Genomic DNA, 22,445 nt, shown 5'->3' with positions numbered 1-22,445 from the left:
CCAAGATGGCTGCGCCCATGCAGACACTTGGAGGGAAGTTTGGATTGTAATCCATGTGGTCTGGAAAACAGTAATGGCGGCGCTGGCCACCGGAGACAGGAGACGCCAGGCTGACAGATGCACATCCGACCACGCGGACACAGCGGAGGCCGCGGCTGACGTAATCGCCACTCTGAATGCAGAAGCTCAGGGACGGCGGCGGAGGCCGCGGGAGACGCCATGCCAGATGTATAAGGCGTTACTGTGACTGCGTCCAGAGAGACAGGAGAGGATGCGGGAATGTGCACATCAGGATAACAGATGGGATCCGGTCCTGGAGCGCTGAGCCAGCCTTAGGAGGCATCTGATAGGTAAGAAATGGCGTCCAGATACCCGGATCGTGACACACGCATACCAGTAGAGCGTCTGCGACTGTGTGCCTAAGCCAGAGCGTCTCCGCCGCACGTACCCGGGAACTGAGCCAGCGGGAGTATGCAAAGCCGCTTAGGAGGTGATGAAGCTGCAGTGCTGAAGTGTCACCCTGACATACAGCCCAGTTTTGCAGAAATTTTCTGTCAGAAAAAGCTTTTTCAGGGCTGCCCAGAGCAGCCCACCTGTTAAGCAGGGACGTGCAGTCAGGGGAGGCAGGCACTCCCCTGTCACTAGTGGTTAAAATAATACAAAGAAGATACTCATGACACATATTCTGTGTCATAAGTATCTGCTTTGTATTACAATAGCCATTTTCAAATTAAAATTGGGTTTGGGAGGCACCGATAGCTCCCACTGACAATAGGAAAGGCGCTGGAGCAGGGGGCGGGCGAGAGCGGGGCCAAACCATGGGCAGGAAAAGCCCATTCAAAATAACATTGAAAGCGGCACTTGTATAAGTGCCTCGTGACAGGGGCGTGCTTTAACTGCACATGAAAGGATCTGTCACTGGCTACAGCTCATACTTACCTACATTCTGGCTGCTCTCTGCGGGAGAGAGCAGCCAGGTCGGCTCAGAGGGCGGGCAGGGGAGGCTGTGACGTCGAGGAGGGGTGGGCCGGAGGCAGGACGGGGCGGAGAAAGGGCGGAGTGGGGGCGGAGCAAGGGTGGGGTCATGATGATGCCTCTTTTAAGCCCCACCCCGCTCTGTAATGCCGCGATCACCGGCATTACACTGCATGGGGCGTGGCTATGATGACGCGATTCAGTAAGAATCGCGTCATCAACTGCCCGGACCGCCCACTCTACACACTAAGTGGGCGGACGGGCAGGGGGGACCCCACGAATCGGGAGACTTGCCTGCTCTTCCGGGGGGCCGGGAGGGTCACCCGATTTTCGGGAGTCTCCCGGAATCCCGGCCATTCCGGGAGAGTAGGCAAGTATGATACAGCTGTCCAGTGATGGATCTGCTATCATCACTGGTTGGACAGCGGGATGTGCGGCAGCGGGACCCGGCGGGGATGGCTGGCATGACGGCAGGACTGGATCCTCTTGGATCCAGTCCCTGCCTGTCATTTTGCAGAGTTGCGGAGCAGAGCGGTTCCAATTTCAAAATTGGCGCTGTTAGCGTCATTTTTTAAATCTAGGATGGCCGCCGCGAGCCAATCACGGCTCACTGCGTCCTCGCCCTGCCCCTCAGGACTGGCTTATAAAAGCCAGCGAGCGGTGGTTGCGGCTGTCAGTCCGCCAGCGGGGAGGGAGCGTGCAAGAGCTCCCGAAAACCGAAGACTCCTGGAAGCCCTGCGGAGGCGACGGCCATGTAAAAGAGCAGCCCAAAGGCCGCTGCCCCCCAGGTGAGGACAGAAGACGCTGGGAAGCCCTGGGGAGGCGGCGGCCCCCCAGGTGAAGACAGAATACTTCAGAAGTAATTGGGGAGACGGTGGCCATGCAAAAGACCCTGTACAATAAACTTTTTTTTTTTTAAATGTGTTGTGTATTTATTTTAATATATTCTTTATAGGAGGACTACAGGTGCCAGTGGGCCCTTTATGTCCGGGCATGCTGGCACTTGTGGTTCTCCAAGTGCCGGCATGATGGGGCAGGTTTGCTAGGACCTGTAAGCCGCCTGTAAAAAACAATATTAGCATGGCATGAACCCCTCACCCCCCGCCACCAATACTGGATGTTGCTCGGAAGGGGGGACCCCATTCAATTTTTCTGGGGTCCCCACTTTCTGAGGAATTCCAGCCCTGGGTTGACTGGTTTGGGGGAGTTTAATGTGATGGCAGGGGGACCCCATACCGAGTGTCTCCCCTGCTATGGCATTATCCCCCTGGCTGGTTCAGCCTGGTGCTGGTTTTTGTTAAACATGGGATCCCCATTTGTATTTATTTTTTTATAGTATGGGGGCGCTAGTGAATTATCCAGTGCCTCCCCAGCCACAGACCTCACCGCACGTCATTGCTGTTAAGTGACCGATGCATCTTGGGACAGCTAAAGCTTTAACCTGTTGGTGCTTGGATCAAGATCCATCTCTACACCCCAATGTATTCCCTGTGGAACACAGTGTACCCCGCTGCAGAAATCAGAGGTAAAGGGCCCCATATACTAGGGAGATGTATCTCAGCAACGTCTTCCATACAATTTCCCTGCAATCTGGCCGGGAGGGCCTGCAATTGCGATTTCGTACTTGAGTGTAATTTTACATGTGATTTATCTCAGGCAATCTGTTATTAAACCTATTTACATGCAATTGAGATAAATCTCACGTGCAGCACGTGCGATCTGTGATTGCAATGGGTGACACACGGGAGCGCGCAATCGCAAGAAAAGTACATGCAATTTGACATTTTTCATGCTATACATCTCAGGAACTCGTCGCAATTGCATGAAAATGTGCAATTATCGCACTAGTGTAAGGGGCCCTTAACAGAAATAATCTACATGCAAAAAAATGGGAAATCATTTTTCAGTGGGTGAACATTTTTCAGTCATCCGAAAGATTAAGAGTGGAGACTCTGGGGTAATTTCAGAGCCTCATTAGCGGGACATTTTCGGTTATTGGGGAGAAGTCTTGATAAGCTTCCTGGCTGGGACTGTCTGACTGTGTGCATTGGAAACAAAATGAAGTTGTGTTGCGGACTTTCGCAACTACAACTCCCAGGAGTCATTGCGCACGGCGCATGCGCGTCGGCTCTCCTCAGGCGCCTCACCACCCAGTCACACTGTGACAGGTTTCCAAGAACGCACACAGGGGCGGGTGCAGGATAGCCAGCTGCCCAATCACGACACCGGCTTTACTGACTGACACCGATGTGACCAATCCGAGGAGGTCTAACCCCTAAGGTTTACGCCCAACTTATTTTGACAGACGTTTGACATACATAACTCGTTTCCAATTACATCTTGACTGACACATCGTCGGACCAATCAGAGCACCCCTTTGCTCTGCCTTCGTTGACGACAGAAGGAAGGGGGAGGGTCGGTAGCAACAGTTGCCCGGGTGAGGGACGGAGCGGCCATAGCCACGGTAGTCGTGGCGACAAGAACCCCGGCAACGGCAATCAACAACAACAACAACCCCCGGCGGCTAGTTCCCCGTCCCCCCCCCCCACCGTCACCGCCGCCACATTACACGGTCTTTCCGTTCCTAGCAGGGTGGGGGCCGGACTCTTCCCCCACCGGGCACTCCCCGCCGCCCAGCACTGGACTGAAGCCGGAACCCCACGGTAAGTGCCCGGAGGCGGAGCTGTCACAGGGAACCGGGCGCTGGGGGCTGTTGGCAACACTCGGAGTTACTCGGGGGACCGGGCAGTACTCGGTCGTTATGACGACGTCAAACGGGTTTCCTACCCCTCCCCTTTCCAAAATGGCGGCGCCTACTGCGAGCGGGAGAGAGGAGCAGGCCGCGCGTCGCCATGGAGACCGGAGGAGAGGGGCGGAACCGTTGCCATGGAGACCTGATTTGGGCTTCCTGATTTGTTCTCGCCGAAGCAAGGGGGCGGCGCCTCGGTCATACCAAGTGGCGGCAGAAGGAAGGGGTGGTTGGGAGGAACCAACTCCGTCAATTGTAGTTATTATTACATATATGCATACTTGCCTACCTGACCCTCTCCATGAGGGGGAAAATGCTCTGTTCCTGGACTTTCCTGGTAATGTATGATTGCCATCACCTGTGGTGAAACACCTTTCTTATCAAATAACTATCTCACCACAGGTGATGGCAATCATACATTACCAGGAAAGTCCAGGAACAGAGCATTTTCTCCCTCATGGAGAGGGTCAGGTAGGCAAGCATGCATATATGATAACAGTAATAATAATAAAAATAGAAGTGTCAACAGCCCCCATGCAGCTGAGTCCTATATAGAGCATGTCCATGATAGGACAGGGCACAGTATGCATACACCACAGAGAGGGCAGAGAGGAATTGCTGGGAGGAATAAGTATGAGCCATATGGCAATCACATTACAAGTGACCTAGTGCAGTGGTTCTCAACCTCGGTCCTCAAGGACCCCCAACAGTTCATGTTTTCCAGGTCTCCTCACAAGATTGCAAGTGAAATAACTTGCACCACCTGTGGGTCTTTTATAATGTGTCGGTGAGTAATGAATACACCTGTTCAACTGCTAGGTGACCTGGAAAACATGAACTGTTGGGGGTACTTGAGGACCGAGGTTGAGAACCACTGACCTAGTGTACATGTGTACACAGCCTGCTGTAGACAGTGAGATGGAGTATCCTCATTACACAGACAGAGATACCGCAGGGCTTCTCACAGCTTATCCCATTTCCACGGGCTGCTGGTTTTCCCACCTTATCCATGGGCCTACAGAGATCACACCATATGTTACTCATTGTTGCATAGGGCAGAGACTAGCCAACATGTCCATATCCCCAAAATGCTCCCTTACAAATCTTTCCACTTAATGTAGTAACTCCTATCTCTGAGTGGTCAGTGTAATGAAGGTCTGCATGGAGTGCATAGGGAAATGCGAAACGCGTCATTATTGCTTGACCCTTGTTGTGTAATGATCCAATGATTGAGCAGCTGGGGGGGGGGGTAAGGCCATGATGATGCAACCTCCAGAACTTGCCAGCTGGGGAGGCCTCTGCCCCTTAGGAAAGCCGCTCAGTCTGAGACAGCATAGGGTTGCTTGTAGGTCTTTGTTCCCAATGTTCCTGCTTATGTACGTGAACAGCAGATGTGAGACAGCAGCAGTGGGCGTCTCTGTGCACAAGATGGCGTCTGAGTCAGTAGCATATTTTCGCAAGTACCCTGTGCGTACAGTGGAAATTTCGTCTGTGCGTGAGACTGGGTGCGCCCCTCAGTCAGGCACATAGTGCCATAGGATATGGGTTTTATATGGGACATTCTGGCTATTGAGAGGCATTTTCTAACAATGGAACAAGGATGGGAATATGTGCGCACACCATAGCATGGTGGTTCCCAAACTTTTCTGAATCACCTCTCTAGAGCATCAAAAAATTTTCACGGCACCCCTAATCCAAAAGTTTTTTTTATGGCGAATTTTAGAAAGAAATATTAAATTAAGTAAATTGTATTTATTTGCCATCCTTAAGTTCAGTTATGTAGTGAGGGACAAGATTTGCTTCTCTTTGTCCACATATTTAATGATTTGAAGCCACCAGCACTGGTTTTGCCTATTACATAGGTTCCCAAACGGGTTGCGGTCTCTAAGTCGACAGTGTCTAGGTCGACCACTATTGGTCGACAGTAACTAGGTCGACAGGGTCTCTAGGTCGACATGTTCTAGATCCACAGGTCAAAAGGTCGACATGAGTTTTTCCCAATTTCTTTTTTTTTTAACCTTTTCATACTTAAAGATCCACGTGGACTACGATTGGAACGGTAATCTGTGCCGAGCGCACCTTGCCCGATGCGAGGGGACACAGTGCACTAATTGGGGTTCCCTGTCACTCTACAAAGAAAACGACACCAAAAAAACAAAAAACCCATGTCGACCTTTTGACCTGTCGACCTAAAGACCCTGTCGACCTAGTTACTGTCAACCAATAGTGGTCGACCTAGACACTGTCGACCTAGTTACTATCTACCTTCCATACCACACCCTTCCCAAACGCAGTCCTCAAGGCACCCCAACGGTCCAGGTTTTAAATGTATCCATGCTTGGCCACAGGTGACTTAATTAGCGCCTCAGTCAATTTGATTTAACCATCTGCGCTGAGCCATGGATATACCTAAATCCTGGACTGTTGGGGTGCCTTGGGGACCGCGTTTGGGAACCTCTGGCCTATTACATTGACCAGAAATAATTTCATTTGATCCTGGACCACCAACCCAGGGCACCCCTGCCAGTGTCCTGAGACACCCTAGGGTGCCACAGCACACAGTTTGAGAAACACGGCCATAGGCAAACAGGCATATTCATAAATAAAAAGAATAAATTCTGGCACAACCAATAAATACATTTACCAAACCTAATGATCTCCTATTACAGTATACTCATACCTCCCAACATGTTGAAAGGCGGATTTGGGACTTCTCGCGCGCTCCCGAAAAAGTGGTGTGACCTCTGCAAAAGGGGTCTTGGCTCTGGGGCAAAATCGTGATCGCAAGCCACGCCCCCATTTTCATGCTCAGCTCTCTGTTTCCCGTGACTAGACACAGCATCTATACACCACAGAGCAGTGACTGACAAGAGCCTCCCACTGCCCCCCTCCCCCTTTTACTGAAGGACTCTGCGGCCCACGGGTGGGACAGTTCCACGACAATCAGGACAGTTGGGAGGTATGGTATACCGCAGCTGCTGATGAGTATCTCTGAAATACGCAAAAAAATAAATAAAAGAAAGACTATGGGGGCATAGTCTAATTGATGCATCGCTAGCTGATGAGACCGCAATAACCCCGGCGGTGGCAGCACTGCGCACTCAGGTCCCGTCCTGTGCGACGGCCGAGCACTTTCGGGGCGGCATCGGGGAAACAAGGGCATGTCGGCGGCATTTTCGGGCGGCTGCGTTTTGGCACACGGAGCCACGCCGATCGTCAGGAGGCATCCACAGTTTCTGCGATCACGCTGTAATTGCGGTGTGATCATAATTACAGTGTGATCGCAGTGGGTGGGCGGTGGGTAGCATGCTGGGCGGCCTTGCCCTGCAATGGGCGGCCCCCAGCATTGGAAAAAAGGATGCTAAAAAGCAGAATCTGCAATCCTTACTGAATAGAAAAAGAGCGCAGTATATATTCTTTATAACTATGTAGTATTTTAAGGATAAAGTTGGTACATACATAAAATCATATATCTTCTATATATAAGAACAATTCTGACCTCCAAAATGTGAGAGTATAAACACACACAGCACGTCTGTAATAGATCTCTATTCAGGCACTATAAACATTCACTTGGGGGTAATTGGGGAGATTCTACTTCTGATTTATCTAGCACCTTCTAGAAGATAATATCTGGAATGTGATTGGTTGCTATGGGCAACATTCCATTTTAAATAGAACTCCCATCAAATTTACCCCTAGGTGTGTAAAATCATTAGCAATTTCAATTATACTTCAGCTGTTCACTTAGTAGAGCACTACTGTTACAGTGTTCACAAATACTCGCTATAGCACGTATGTTACGCGCTATAAGCACTAAGGGACGCGGTTTTCAGAAATCAGTGGGTCCCACAGGATGCGCTGTGATGACCGATGCACACCGCAACCAGTGTAATCCTCCTACTGCCTCCCCGTCCCCTTCCAATTGGTGCTGTGCAGCCGTGAGCTCCTCACCCCCCAAGTTACTGATAGACAGGGAGGGTGGAGCATGGTTGGTGCCGCCTCCCTTCACTTACAGCCGGCCCGACACAGCAGAGAGAGCGGCGGTTATAACGGATCAGTGATTACCTGTTGGCTGGGGAGGACAGCATGTCAGGCACAGTGTCTATGGAGCTCGGGCCTGGGGGCGGGCAGCAGGAGACGCGGAGTGGAGAGAGCTCTGACAGTGTCTATGGTGCTCGGGCCTGGGGGCGGGCAGCAGGAGACGCGGAGTGCAGAGAGCTCTGACAGTGTATATGGAGCTCGGGCCTGGGGGCGGGCAGCAGGAGATGCGGAGTGCAGAGATCTCTGACAGTGTCTATGGAGCTCGGGCCTGGGGGCGGGCAGCAGGAGACGCGGAGTGGAGAGAGCTCTGACAGTGTCTATGGAGCTCGGCCTGGGGGCGGGCAGCAGGAGACGTGGAGTGCAGAGAGCTCTGACAGTGTCTATGGAGCTCGGGCCTGGGGGCGGGCAGCAGGAGACGCGGAGTGCAGAGAGCTCTGACAGTGTCTATGGAGCTCGGGCCTGGGGGCGGGCAGCAGGAGACGCGGAGTGCAGAGAGCTCTGACAGTGTCTATGGAGCTCGGGGCTGGGGGCGGGCAGCAGGAGACGCGGAGTGGAGAGATCTCTGACAGTGTCTATGGAGCTCGGGCCTGGGGGCGGGCAGCAGGAGACGTGGAGTGCAGAGAGCTCTGACAGTGTCTATGGAGCTCGGGGCTGGGGGCGGGCAGCAGGAGACGCGGAGTGGAGAGAGCTCTGACAGTGTCTATGGAGCTCGGGCCTGGGGGCGGGCAGCAGGAGACGCGGAGTGCAGAGAGCTCTGACAGTGTCTATGGAGCTCGGGGCTGGGGGCGGGCAGCAGGAGACGCGGAGTGGAGAGAGCTCTGGCAGTGTCTATGGAGCTCGGGGCTGGGGGCGGGCAGCAGGAGACGCGGAGTGCAGAGAGCTCTGACAGTGTCTATGGAGCTCGGGCCTGGGGGCGGGCAGCAGGAGACGCGGAGTGGAGAGAGCTCTGACAGTGTCTATGGAGCTCGGGCCTGGGCTCGGGCAGCAGAAGACGCGGAGTGGAGAGATCTCTGACAGTGTCTATGGAGCTGATAAAGCTAAATATTTATCTTATATAAAACCCTTTATGAGGTCTAAGAACACTGTACGCTATTTACGTATGGAGTACCGTAAGGGTACGCACGTTGCGTAACAATCGCTTAGCCGTGGTCGAGACGCTCAAGCGTCACGTTCGCTCACGGCCAAGAGATCACAGGCAGGCACGCTATTGGCTGCCGACTAACGTAATGACTCGCTATAGCGTAGCGGACGCTCGGGACCACGAGGAGATCACCAGCGGCGCTGACGCTCACAATGTTAAACCTTTATATCTAAACCATAAACAATGTATTATGCAGCAAAACCTTAGTGTAATGATAGAGTGTAGATGCAACCTTGTGTAGCCTGATTATCTTAAAAGCTGTTCGAGCGTCACCGACGCTCTGAAAATACTTAACACTATATGAAATACACCGATACCGTGCTTAGGGTCTAACGCCTTATATGAATGTTATTACTTGCAAAAAGAATAATACAATACAAGTCACACACTACAATATAACATAGACTAACTAACCAGATAACTACACAGGAAATACAATATAATACAATTACGTTTGCAGGAAAATTAAGAGAGAAAGGGGAGAAGAGAGAGAGAGAGAAATGGCCCACAATAACAAGAAATACAATATGATTGCGGAGAAAAACTTACGCACAAAGGGGAACGATCGCATGCGCCTCTGGACATCCAGCTCCCGATTATCAGCAATGAGAACCGTTGAAGAGTGAGCTGGATGTGATCGGCTTGTCTATTTATGCCCCACACACAATACAATTCAATGGTCCGTACAATCTCATTGTTCATTGGACACAGGAATTTCTCCTCGCATTATAACAAAAGGTCATAGGTTGATTCATACAGGTGGGCTGTGACAATTTCCAACTGCTCAGGTGGGTGGGAAACTAGGTTTCCCGCCGCATGGATAAGTAAGTGCAAATAATAGTAAATGGACATAAACTTCTTATGTCCATAACTATTCGCACGAGAGATTAATTCGCTTCAAACCAACACCGGAATATTGCTAATTAAATACTCTTCCGATGGATACTAAACACCACTGTATTACTCCTGTCTGACCCTTCGTATCAAACAAAGAGGGATTTCTCCGTACATGAACATTCTACATTAACCAAACTTTCAGATTCTATCAAAGGGACCATAATCTACAAAATACATTATATGGTGAAAATATGTAACGAAAGAGTCGCCCGCTAGACGCACACAATCTCTACCGTAAATGCGCATACCGTGCGCCTGCGGGTGCCCGCAACAGCGAGTATGCGCACGCACGGGAGAGCGCACGCATGCGCAGCAGGGACACATATGAGGTGCAAATATGGCAGTGTGCATCGTGATATTTTTCTGACTTTGACAGTCCACCCTTTGGCAGTCAACAATAACTGCCACTTCCTAAAACATTTCAAAAAGAGAAAAATATATGTCAGGGGTTAATACATTTTCATGGTTGGGTAAGGGAGGAGAGAGGAGAAGGTGTGAAGAGGGTATGACCTAGTGAGATAGCAGAAGCATGTGTGTATGAATCCGTGTTTGGGGGTCATGTATCATCGCGCCGTACGTGTTTTAAATCAAGCTTCGAGGTATTGCGAAGTATACATTTGAATTCCTTCTTATCCCGTGGTACGGGTCTGTGGATGGGCTGTCAAACTTTACCGAGCTCTTTTCGGATTTTGGTTGCAACAAAATGGGGAGCACATTTTAGTTGATGATACATGAATGGGGGAATATGTGATTGCTGATATCTGTGCCTGTATTCTCTATCGACTATGTGTGTAATTACCTGAAGGTTGTAGAGATGAAGAAAAGACATAATTACGGTAAATGCAGTGGTATTCTATGTCAGGTTAATGAACATTTGTCGGTTGAAGTCTTGTTCGGTGTCTGTTGAATGCAGTCTTCTTTGTGCTTTTGCCAAAAGGCGTGTGGGCAAAAAGCTTTGTCAATGTCCATAGACTTACAAAAGTGTTGGGCTAGCGTAATTTTAAAATTTCTAGGGAAACTGGGGGTCTATGGCAAAGTTCATCAAATCTCTGTGTATAAGGTTGTCAAAACTTCTTCTTTAATCCATCAGTTGTCTGTATACAGGATCATCAAATTCCTCGTCAAAAGTGGGTCTTTTTACCTTGGAAAAAAACAGAAAAACAGGTGAAAGAAACGGACCGTAGAAATCGCATTTTCATCACATCATTGTTTCTACATTTGGGTCATAAATCAAATCCATTGGAATTACAATTTCCTCACTCCTTAAACTCATCACCCTGGTACTTTGTTTGCACTTCATTAAAGCCTGACCGCATCTAAATATCAAGCCAATCGATATGACAACACCTAAGATACATAGGAGAAACTTCCCTACATCCATTATGACTCCTTGAGCCCATTCTCCTAAACCAGAGAACCAATTTCGCGGGTTCAACCATGACACCCAACCAGTCAGCTTATTACCTACAGCAGCAAGAGTGAGATTGTGTCTCCTGCGAAATTCCCACTTCAATTGGAGAATATCGTCCATCTTTTGGTCTATGACCTCGACCGGGTCCTCGGTACTATTCGTTATATATGTGCAGCATTTCACGCCGTACTGCGTTGCCAGTGTGACACAATATCCACCTGTTACTGCCGTGAGATAATTGAGAACCATTCTATGCTGGACCAGTTCTGTTTTATAAGCTTGAAGTTCCCTTCCAGTATACCTAAACGTGTCATCATACATTTCTGTGATATTGTCTAACAAATTTGCGAGCGCAGATATGTATTTATAATTCAACACTCCTCTGGCGGTGCGAGTGATGTCTAACGCGATTAGAAACTGAATCCCGGTGGATTCATGGATCATGTCAGAGGCCGGATGCTCTGTTCTTTCTATCAGGTGCCGTTTAACTAAGTGCTCGTAGTGGGTGTGAGTATAAGGAGCTTGGGCAACACGGTGTATATCTTTCATTTTGGCATGTGATACAGTCATTACCTCAGGCAGTACTTTCCCAATATAACACAATCCTTCAGAGTTTGGGGCAAGCCACTTATACGCTTTCCTCCCGCATATGAAATATGCATCATCGGGGAGAACATATGGGACGGAGTAGGACATAACCATATTACACATCTTCCATGTGAAATCTCCTAACCCTAATGCTCCCATCTGTTTAGTACACGTATCAGTTTGTACGATATGTGCGCAGTATCCTGGTGATACCTCTCCAACTCTCGTAATCCTACTTCCTAGGGTATACCTATACCGGAAAGATTTTTCTCTACTGGCTATGTGGCGTATAAGCTCTGTATCTGTCGGCATTCTATCTGCTCTATAAGAAAAGGTCATGGTTTGGTTACTCCATGACACTTCCCAATTTCCCGGCTTTCGGGGATTGGTAATGTTAAAACATATTAGGGATCTATCCACATGATATTGGTGGAGCTTCAAACTAGGAGGACTGGAGATATTAAACCTCCTGTCCACCGGTCTCCCACCCTTTAGCTCAAGTACCTCCCCTATCGTTAAAGGAAATGGTACTAGTCCTGATTTGCTATGACCTTGAGGTACTTGAGAGCATACCCAACAATGTGTCTGATTTAACACACTACCCACTAAGGAGTGATAGTCACTCAAGGGGTGCCGGTCCATGTGGATATTAAAACTGGATTGTCATTTCTTGATGCACCCATCCTCAACTACATTGTCACAGAGCCTACAGATACAGTTTTCTTCAGCTAACAATCCTTCACAATTCCTTCTATTGTCAATGTTATCGGATCGTTTTCTGATACTCGCCTTTACTTGTTGATTAGGTTGCTCTTGGAAAACTACGCCTCCATCTTTGTCATCAGAACCCATTCCAGAACCTTTCTCGACCTCCATGGTACTCTCGCCGGAACAGACTGCTCTGGTCAACATCATGGTCAACAGGAAAATCCGGATCACAGTCTCTTGGGGCAAGTCCATCTTATAGGAGGAAACGGAGAAGAATGAGAAGGGGGAAAAAAAATAATTGAGGGAGAGGGGATGGGAAGTGGAGAAAAACAATAAAAGGGAACGGGGAATCGACAACTGCTTTTGATCTTGTGATTTTCAATGCTCAGGTGCCGCCTCAGTCCTCCTGGAACAGACACTCCAGTGATACAACTTCCTCTACCGTCTGTTCCTTATCACGGGACTTCTCTGGATCAGCAACCTTCTTACAGTGGGACGAATGAACCCAAGTCTCTCTCTTGGCAACCTTCAATGCTGTAGTGCTAGTCAATAAGACTTGGTATGGTCCTTCCCATCTGTCAATAAGGCAACCTGAGCGTAGAAAATTCCGTATCATTACATAATCCCCAGGTTCAATGTCATGACAATTACTATCTGGTAAATCAGGAATCACCAACTTCAAATTATCATTTTGATTCCTTAGCTGTTTACTCATGTTAATCAAGTATTTTACGGTCACTTCATTGTTACACTTCAAATCATCCTGAGGGTTAATCATAACATGCGGTTGTCGACCAAACAAGATTTCAAAGGGAGACAGATTAAGAGGGGACCTGGGAGTGGTTCTGATGCTGTACAGTACAATGGGTAAAGCTTCTGGCCATGTCAATCCTGTCTCTGCCATAACTTTGCTCAGTTTATTTTTAATAGTGCTGTTCACTCTTTCCACCTTCGCACTCGCCTGTAGACGGTATGGAGTGTGCAGCTTACTATCAATTCCCATCAACTTACACATTCCTTGAAAGACATCACCTGTAAAATGGGTACCCCTATCACTTTCGATAATTCTAGGGATACCATATCTACATACAAATTCCTGCACAATTTTCTTAGCGGTAAACATAGCGGTATTTGTGGCCGCAGGAAATGCTTCGACCCAATTTGAAAAAACATCTATACAAACAAGTACATATTTCAAATTTCGACAAGGGGGTAATTGAATGAAGTCAATCTGTATTACCTGGAAAGGGCCGCCTGCAGGTGGGATATGAGATGGTTCTGTTGGTATTGCCTTTCCGATATTCTTTCTCAAGCATGTAAGGCATGACATTGCTCTTTTACTTGCATGAGATGAAAATCCTGGGGCGCACCAATATGCTCTTACCAACTTGCACATTCCTTCCTTGCCCAGATGAGTCAGCCCGTGAGCTGCCTCAGCTAAACATGGGAGATATGCTCTGGGGGCCACCGGTTTACCATGTCCATCCGTCCAGAGTCCTGAGGACTCCTGGCCATATCCCTTTGCCTTCCAGACTGCCTTTTCCTGTGTGGAACACAAATTTTGCATTTCACACAACTTCTGTGTGTTGATGGTATTAAATACCATCAATTGTGTGGTGTCTGTCTGTCTGGGGGTACCAGCTGCTAACTTAGCAGCTTCGTCTGCTCGGCTGTTACCAAGTGATACTGGATCTTGACTATATGTGTGTGCTTTACACTTGATAACAGCCACTCTGTCGGGTTCCTGTATCGCTGTTAGAAGCCTTTTGATGTGAGCTGCATGCGCTACCGGTGTACCAGCTGCCGTCATGAAATTTCTGAGGCGCCATAGGGCTCCGATATCATGGACTACCCCGAATGCGTATCTAGAGTCGGTGTAGATATTGGCTGATTTGCCCTTAGCCAATTCACATGCTCTGGTTAGGGCGACCAGTTCAGCAACCTGGGCTGAGTGAGGTGGGCCTAGCGGTTCTGCTTCTATGGTGCCTTGGTCATCTACGACTGCGTATCCAGTACACAAGTCTCCCGAGTCTGACTGCCTGTGACAACTACCGTCCGTGTAGAAAGTTAGATCTACATCTTCCAGTGGGTTGTCACTGATGTCAGGCCTTGCGGTAAAATTTTGGGTCAAGTATTCCATACAATCATGTGTGTCCTCCTTTGTATTAAATTCTCCTTCCCCACCACTCTCATCCTCCACCCTTTGTGCCTGTCCAGGCACACCTGGGAGATATGTTGCAGGATTTAATGCGCTGCATCTCCTTATGGTGATGTTTACGGGGGCCATTAGTGCCAATTCCCATCTTGTAAACCGCGCTGATGAGACGTGCCTGGTTTGGGCAGAATTTAGCAAGGCTGACACTGCATGTGGTGTATGAATTGTGAGGTTGTGACCTAGCACTACATCTTCGCTTTTTGTTACTAGCAATGCTATCGCAGCAACGCTTCGCAAGCATGTGGGGAGGGATCGCGCTACCGTATCTAGCTGAGCGCTATAGTATGCTACTGGCCTGCTGGCATCACCGTGCTTTTGGGTTAAGACGCCTGCCGCGCAACCAGCACTTTCTGTTCCGTACAGGTCAAAGGGTTTCCCATAGTCTGGCATACCTAATGCTGGTGCCTGCGTTAGGCACTGTTTAATACTCTCAAATGCCATCTCGGACTCGTCTGTATGCGAAATCCGATCAGGTTTGTTTGAGGAGACCATCTCCTGCAAAGGTAACGCTAGAATGGAAAACCCTGGGATCCAGTTACGGCAATACCCACACATTCCTAAAAATGTTCTGATCTGTTGCTGGGTTTGTGGCAGGGTCATGTCTCTAATTGCTTGAATTCTATCAGCGGTCAGGTGTCTCAGTCCTTGTGTTAGACAGTGTCCCAAATATTTTACCTTAGTTTGGCATAATTGCAACTTGTCTTTGGAAACCTTGTGTCCTGTATCTGAAAGATGAAACAGGAGCTGTTTCGTATCCTTCAGGGATGCTTCCAATGAATCAGAACACAGTAGTAGATCATCCACGTACTGTATCAATACTGATCCACTCTCTGGTTGGAAAGACTGTAAACAATCATGCAAAGCCTGGGAAAATATACTTGGACTGTCTATGAAACCTTGTGGTAATCGAGTCCATGTGTATTGGACTCCTCTGTATGTGAATGCAAACAAGTATTGGCTGTCAGGGTGCAGAGGTACCGAAAAGAAGGCGGAGCAGAGGTCAATAACAGTGAAAAATTTCGCAGTGGGAGGGATTTGCATAAGGATGACAGCTGGATTTGGCACTACGGGGAACTGACTCTCAACTATTTTGTTAATCCCCCTTAGATCCTGCACTAGCCGGTAACCCCTCCCCCCACTCTTTTTCACAGGGAAGATGAGACTATTGGCAGTGCTGGACGTTCTTACCAGAATGCCCTGTTGTAGCAAGCGCTCTATTACGGGATACACTCCTAACTCCACCTCTGGCTTCAGAGGGTATTGTGGGATTTTTGGAGCTATCCTACCATCTTTTACTTGTACAACTACTGGAGCTACGTTTGCCATTAATCCAGTGTCCTGTCCATCTTTAGTCCAAAGTGACTCTGGTATCTGGGATGTCATTTCTTCTACTTGGGATGGAGTCCTATTTGTCATAATGGTATGTGACATTAATTTTGATGGGGAGTCTAACATGTCTCGCACTTCCTGAGCGTGATTCTCAGGTATGTCCAAGAATACACCTTCAGGAGTACAATAAATGACGCACCCCATTTTACACAATAAGTCTCTTCCCAGGAGATTAGTCGGTGCCGATGCAGCCAGCAAAAAGGAATGCTTGGTATGTAAAGGCCCTATTGTAATCTCGGCTGGTTTGCTAACAGGGTAGTGCTGGACTACTCCCGTTACTCCTATGGCTGGAATTGTCTTACCAGTGGTTCTCATGCCCACTGTCGAATTTATCACTGATTTGGCCGCCCCCGTATCTACAAGAAAGTTTAATGTTTTACCAGCTACATTTATTGCAATCTCGGGTTCACTTCCAAGATTTGCAAATCAATTTTACTGGCTGGAGATTACAGGTATGGCCACACCCCTATTGGGTATGGTGACCTCCCTGAATCCCGCTGGCAGCAACTACTTGTGAGGGAGTTAGCTGGGAACTACCAGAGGCGTGCCAGTCTCTGTTCGGGGGGTATCTTTTTGTTTCCCCTGTATGTGGCTCATAACTCCGTCTCTGCGGACCTTGCTCCCAATGTCGTGTGTCGTGTCGTTGTCTAGGGGGTTGGTATGATCTTTGCGAATTTTTCACTCTACAGTCTCGTGCTATGTGTCCCTGTTTATGACAAAAATAACATGTTACCACATTTGACTTACCCACAGGGTTTGGTGATATAAACACAGGCTGTTTTGTGGTCAGGGCCTGTATACTTACTGACATTAACTTATCACCTTGTGACTCCCTGTGTCTGGTGATATTCCGGTCGTGATCAATAGCAGCCTCTCTCAAAGTAGCCACTGACAGACCTCGCCAACATGGTTGTGTGGTCTGTACCCTGGTCTTTAATGCCTCTTTTAAACCATCCATTAGCACAGATACTGCTACTTCTTGATGGTTTGCATTGGTCCTAATGTCCTCTATGCCAGTGTACTTTGCCATTTCTAATAATGCCCGGTGAAAATAATCAGCAGCTGTTTCTGACTCTTTCTGTTTAATGGAAAAAATTCTATTCCATTTGGCTACAGCTGGGAAATACTCCTTTAACTGTAAATTTATTCTTTTTACGTTATCTTTGTTGTACACATCTGTAAGAGGTACATCCTGATCCACTCCACAGGCAGCTAAAAATTGAGCTGCGTCGACATTGGAGGGTAAACAAGCCCTCAGCAATATCTGCCAATCTTTGTTATTGGGCTCTAAAGTGTTTCCTAGGTCTCTGATGTATTTTTGGCTAGCAACTAAGTCTTTTCTAGGATCAGGGAATTCAGACACTATGGTTCTTAATTCCATTCGGGAAAACGGGCTGTACATAGCAATGTTCCTAACAGGAGTGACTCCTGAAGTGTCCGTTTTCCCATTTGGCACTACTATTACCTTAACAGGATTAATTCTAACAACATCATTCTGTGTAGAGTCTACAGCCTGTGGTGAAATAGTTTCAGCATAGTGTATGGTGCCGTACTTACCCGTTGATACGACCTCACCTGTCCCTCCGCTAGGGGGCTTTGTTACTAATCTTATGGGTTGGGCCGTGCCTACTGTCGTTTCTGATATAGTGGCTGCTAGAGAGAGCGCCGATATTGTTGCCGATTCGTCCTCTTGATCACACTCCTGGGGAAAGTTCAAAACAGGGTACAACTTGCACGGGTTAATACTTGCATGGGTTAACTTATTAACATTATCCTTAACATTTATACAGTTGCTAAGTGCCTGTTTGTTACCCCCTGATGCGTCATTCTCCGCAACCAATTTCTCTCCTGATATGTATGGTGGCGGTGGGGCCGTGGCTATCAGTTTCCTGATAGGGCCAGATCCCGCCGCCTGAGCCAATCCTCTCTGTATTTCACCCTCCTGTTGCCATAGCTGCAAATAATCATAATGTTTGATTCGTCTCTTTGCTGATTTAATGAGACATATCCTTCTCCTTAAATTTTGCAACACTTCTGGGCTGAAGCTGCCTACTCTTGGGAATTTCTCCCCGTCATGTACAGTCATTTTCTCCCATTCATCACATAAAATTTCTGTGTGTCTTCCGTATTTTTCACACATTACATACCTTGCCGACCCGACTGGTCGGTTTACAGAATCAACCCGAACCGAGGTTGATCGCCCCCTTCCTGAACAACTGGCCCCCATAATTTGCAGGTGTTGCTTGCTCTACCTCTGACCTTTATATCAGGGTCTTCAGCAAACCCTTACAAAAAACCAAAGTATTCAAAGATAGGTTGACGGTGAAGTTTACCGAGCACCTCACTCACTCGCCCACGCCGACCAATATGCCCACACACTGATATAGTGCTGGCGTACTCGACCCAGGGCCCCTATTAACCTTAGTTTACTGGAACATGTGAGTGTGATCCGAAGAGCATTAACCCTTTCCAGTAAAGGTGGGGTTGTCGGATAATTCCTGAGTGACCAGCGAACTTCCCTTTTTGAAAAAATAAAAAATTACACAAATCACGTTAGAATGTACAAATAGCGTTTGTGACCGGGTTTGTACACAAATGGTACTGGTCAGGTTACTAACTAATGCACACAATTACGTGCGGTACAATCGTTCAGTACATAAGCAACTAATCTTATGTACGGAGCGACCAGTGGAATCGACATTCGGCAGCTGCGAATTCCTTCAGCCTGAGCTTTATTGTCCTATATGGGTGTTGCACCAACCCTTCTTGGTGTTGTGCCTTGTCTCTATAGCGGACTTCTTTGTACCTAGACCTCCTGGTCTGTTATACGACCTACTGGTCTGACCTCCTGGTCTGCTATACCTCCTGGTCCGCTACACTCTAATGCTCAAATTTTATGTTTAACCAGAGATGCCTCCCTAGCCACCGTGCATGTCACTTACATGTATGTACTTTCACGAGAACTCGATGATTTCTGTGGTTCAATCCCCAAAAATTGTAAAAACAAACACTCACTCACCACATATACACTTTTGTTTCTATTTCTATTTCTGCGCAGAAATTTTCTTTAGACCAGATGTGTTGTAAATTTGGAGAAGGATCTGTTAATTTAAATTTCGAATACTAAAATAAACTTGCGCTATTTATCGCCTGTTGCGCTACTTATCGCCTGTTGCGCTACTTATCGCCTGTTGCGCTATTTATCGCCTGTTGCGCTATTTATCGCCTGTTGCGCTATTTATCGCCTTGTTAAAAATCAACACTATCGTGTGACTTGAGTTACGTGGGCGTACCCAGACGCTCCGTTGCGTAATTTACGCTGCGTGCGTCGGCCTTTGCGTACACGAGTCTCAGCCCTTTGTTAGAGACACGTGTACACAAAGCCAATGTCCACCGTAACACAATGTACACGTTTATCAATGTAGATGATCCTCGATCCTCTACTGAACCCCACACCAATCTCTCCTTGTACCTTTAGGTAGAGCTGCGTGTGTGCTTTACACTTTATCCCTTAATATTACTTTTACACTTACTATGAAATAGCGACAAATCTCTCTTAGCACGTTTTATCAATTTAAAATGGCAAACAGGAGAGTGATATATGAAAATACACGAAAAAGAAATGCAGATATGCGTGTGTGCGTACGCAAGATAGAAATAAACAGTTTTAAAAGACACTAGCGTGTTGTTCTTACCTCCGGTTCCGGATTCCCTCAGCACCCTTTACTAAGCGAAGCAGACGCTTATCCCGTCAGCACTGCGAAGAATATGATCTCCCGCCCTTTGCTGATGGATAATGTCTGCTGAAATTACCTAGCAGAGATATGTGAAGGACAGGACGAGCCCCCAATTGATAAAGCTAAATATTTATCTTATATAAAACCCTTTATGAGGTCTAAGAACACTGTACGCTATTTACGTATGGAGTACCGTAAGGGTACGCACGTTGCGTAACAATCGCTTAGCCGTGGTCGAGACGCTCAAGCGTCACGTTCGCTCACGGCCAAGAGATCACAGGCAGGCACGCTATTGGCTGCCGACTAACGTAATGATTCGCTATAGCGTAGCGGACGCTCGGGACCACGAGGAGATCACCAGCGGCGCTGACGCTCACAATGTTAAACCTTTATATCTAAACCATAAACAATGTATTATGCAGCAAAACCTTAGTGTAATGATAGAGTGTAGATGCAACCTTGTGTAGCCTGATTATCTTAAAAGCTGTTCGAGCGTCACCGACGCTCTGAAAATACTTAACACTATATGAAATACACCGATACCGTGCTTAGGGTCTAACGCCTTATATGAATGTTATTACTTGCAAAAAGAATAATACAATACAAGTCACACACTACAATATAACATAGACTAACTAACCAGATAACTACACAGGAAATACAATATAATACAATTACGTTTGCAGGAAAATTAAGAGAGAAAGGGGAGAAGAGAGAGAGAGAGAAATGGCCCACAATAACAAGAAATACAATATGATTGCGGAGAAAAACTTACGCACAAAGGGGAACGATCGCATGCGCCTCTGGACATCCAGCTCCCGATTATCAGCAATGAGAACCGTTGAAGAGTGAGCTGGATGTGATCGGCTTGTCTATTTATGCCCCACACACAATACAATTCAATGGTCCCTACAATCTCATTGTTCATTGGACACAGGAATTTCTCCTCGCATTATAACAAAAGGTCATAGGTTGATTCATACAGGTGGGCTGTGACAATTTCCAACTGCTCAGGTGGGTGGGAAACTAGGTTTCCCGCCGCATGGATAAGTAAGTGCAAATAATAGTAAATGGACATAAACTTCTTATGTCCATAACTATTCGCACGAGCGATTAATTCGCTTCAAACCAACACCGGAATATTGCTAATTAAATACTCTTCCGATGGATACTAAACACCACTGTATTACTCCTGTCTGACCCTTCGTATCAAACAAAGAGGGATTTCTCCGTACATGAACATTCTACATTAACCAAACTTTCAGATTCTATCAAAGGGACCATAATCTACAAAATACATTATATGGTGAAAATATGTAACGAAAGAGTCGCCCGCTAGACGCACACAATCTCTACCGTAAATGCGTATACCGTGCGCCTGCGGGTGCCCGCAACAGCGAGTATGCGCACGCACGGGAGAGCGCACGCATGCGCAGCAGGGACACATATGAGGTGCAAATATGGCAGTGTGCATCGTGATATTTTTCTGACTTTGACAGAGCTCAGGCCTGGGGAAGGGCAGCAGGAGACGCGGAGTGCAGAGAGCTCTGACAGTGTCTATGGAGCTCGGGCCTGGGGGCGGGCAGCAGGAGACGCGGAGTGCAGAGAGCTCTGACAGTGTCTATGGAGCTCGGGCCTGGGGGCGGGCAGCAGGAGATGCGGAGTGGAGAGAGCTCTGACAGTGTCTATGGAGCTCGGGGCTGGGGGCGGGCAGCAGGAGACGCGGAGTGCAGAGAGCTCTTGCAGTGTCTATGGAGCTCGGGCCTGGGGGCGGGCAGCAGGAGATGCGGAGTGCAGAGAGCTCTGACAGTGTCTATGGAGCTCGGGGCTGGGGGCGGGCAGCAGGAGACGCGGAGTGGAGAGATCTCTGACAGTGTCTATGGAGCTCGGGCTTGGGGGCGGGCAGCAGGAGACGCAGAGTGCAGAGAGCTCTTGCAGTGTCTATGGAGCTCGGGCCTGGGGGCGGGCAGCAGGAGACGCGGAGTGCAGAGAGCTCTGACAGTGTCTATGGAGCTCGGGCTTGGGGGCGGGCAGCAGGAGACGCGGAGGTCAGAGAGCTCTGACAGTGTCTATGGAGCTCGGGCCTGGGGGCGGGCAGCAGGAGACGCGGAGTGGAGAGAGCTCTGACAGTGTCTATGGAGCTCGGGCCTGGGGTCGGGCAGCAGGAGACGCGGAGTGGAGAGATCTCTGACAGTGTCTATGGAGCTCGGGCCTGGGAAAGGGCAGCAGGAGACGCGGAGTGCAGAGAGCTCTGACAGTGTCTATGGAGCTCGGGCCTGGGGGCGGGCAGCAGGAGACGCAGAGTGGAGAGAGCTCTGGCAGTGTCTATGGAGCTCGGGCCTGGGGGCGGGCAGCAGGAGACGCGGAGTGGAGAGAGCTCTGGCAGTGTCTATGGAGCTCGGGCCTGGGGGCGGGCAGCAGGAGACGCGGAGTGCAGAGAGCTCTGACAGTGTCTATGGAGCTCGGGGCTGGGGAAGGGCAGCAGGAGCCGCGGAGTGCAGAGAGCTCTGACAGTGTCTATGGAGCTCGGGCCTGGGGGCGGGCAGCAGGAGACGCGGAGTGGAGAGAGCTCTGACAGTGTCTATGGAGCT

General features: G+C 48.5%; 1 protein-coding gene across 7 annotated transcripts in view; it reads left to right on the top strand.

Moving 5' to 3' along the window:
* The first annotated feature begins 3,146 nt into the window (after positions 1–3,146).
* Positions 3,147–22,445, top strand: part of RFX1 (regulatory factor X1) — a 106,391-nt gene continuing 87,092 nt past the window's right edge. For 3 of the 7 annotated variants that reach the window (XM_063931122.1, XM_063931118.1, XM_063931119.1), the window contains exon 1: positions 3,301–3,638. The gene's annotated coding sequence lies outside the window, so the exon portion shown is untranslated. Of the gene's footprint in view, positions 3,256–3,300; positions 3,639–22,445 lie in introns of those variants that run through there. The other 4 variants (XM_063931124.1, XM_063931121.1, XM_063931120.1 and 1 more) reach the window with 3 other exon arrangements.

Source organism: Pseudophryne corroboree, chromosome 6 (assembly GCF_028390025.1).
Source record: "Pseudophryne corroboree isolate aPseCor3 chromosome 6, aPseCor3.hap2, whole genome shotgun sequence".
In the NCBI taxonomy this organism is placed as follows: domain Eukaryota; kingdom Metazoa; phylum Chordata; class Amphibia; order Anura; family Myobatrachidae; genus Pseudophryne; species Pseudophryne corroboree.
This window is presented reverse-complemented; position numbering and strand designations above follow the sequence as displayed.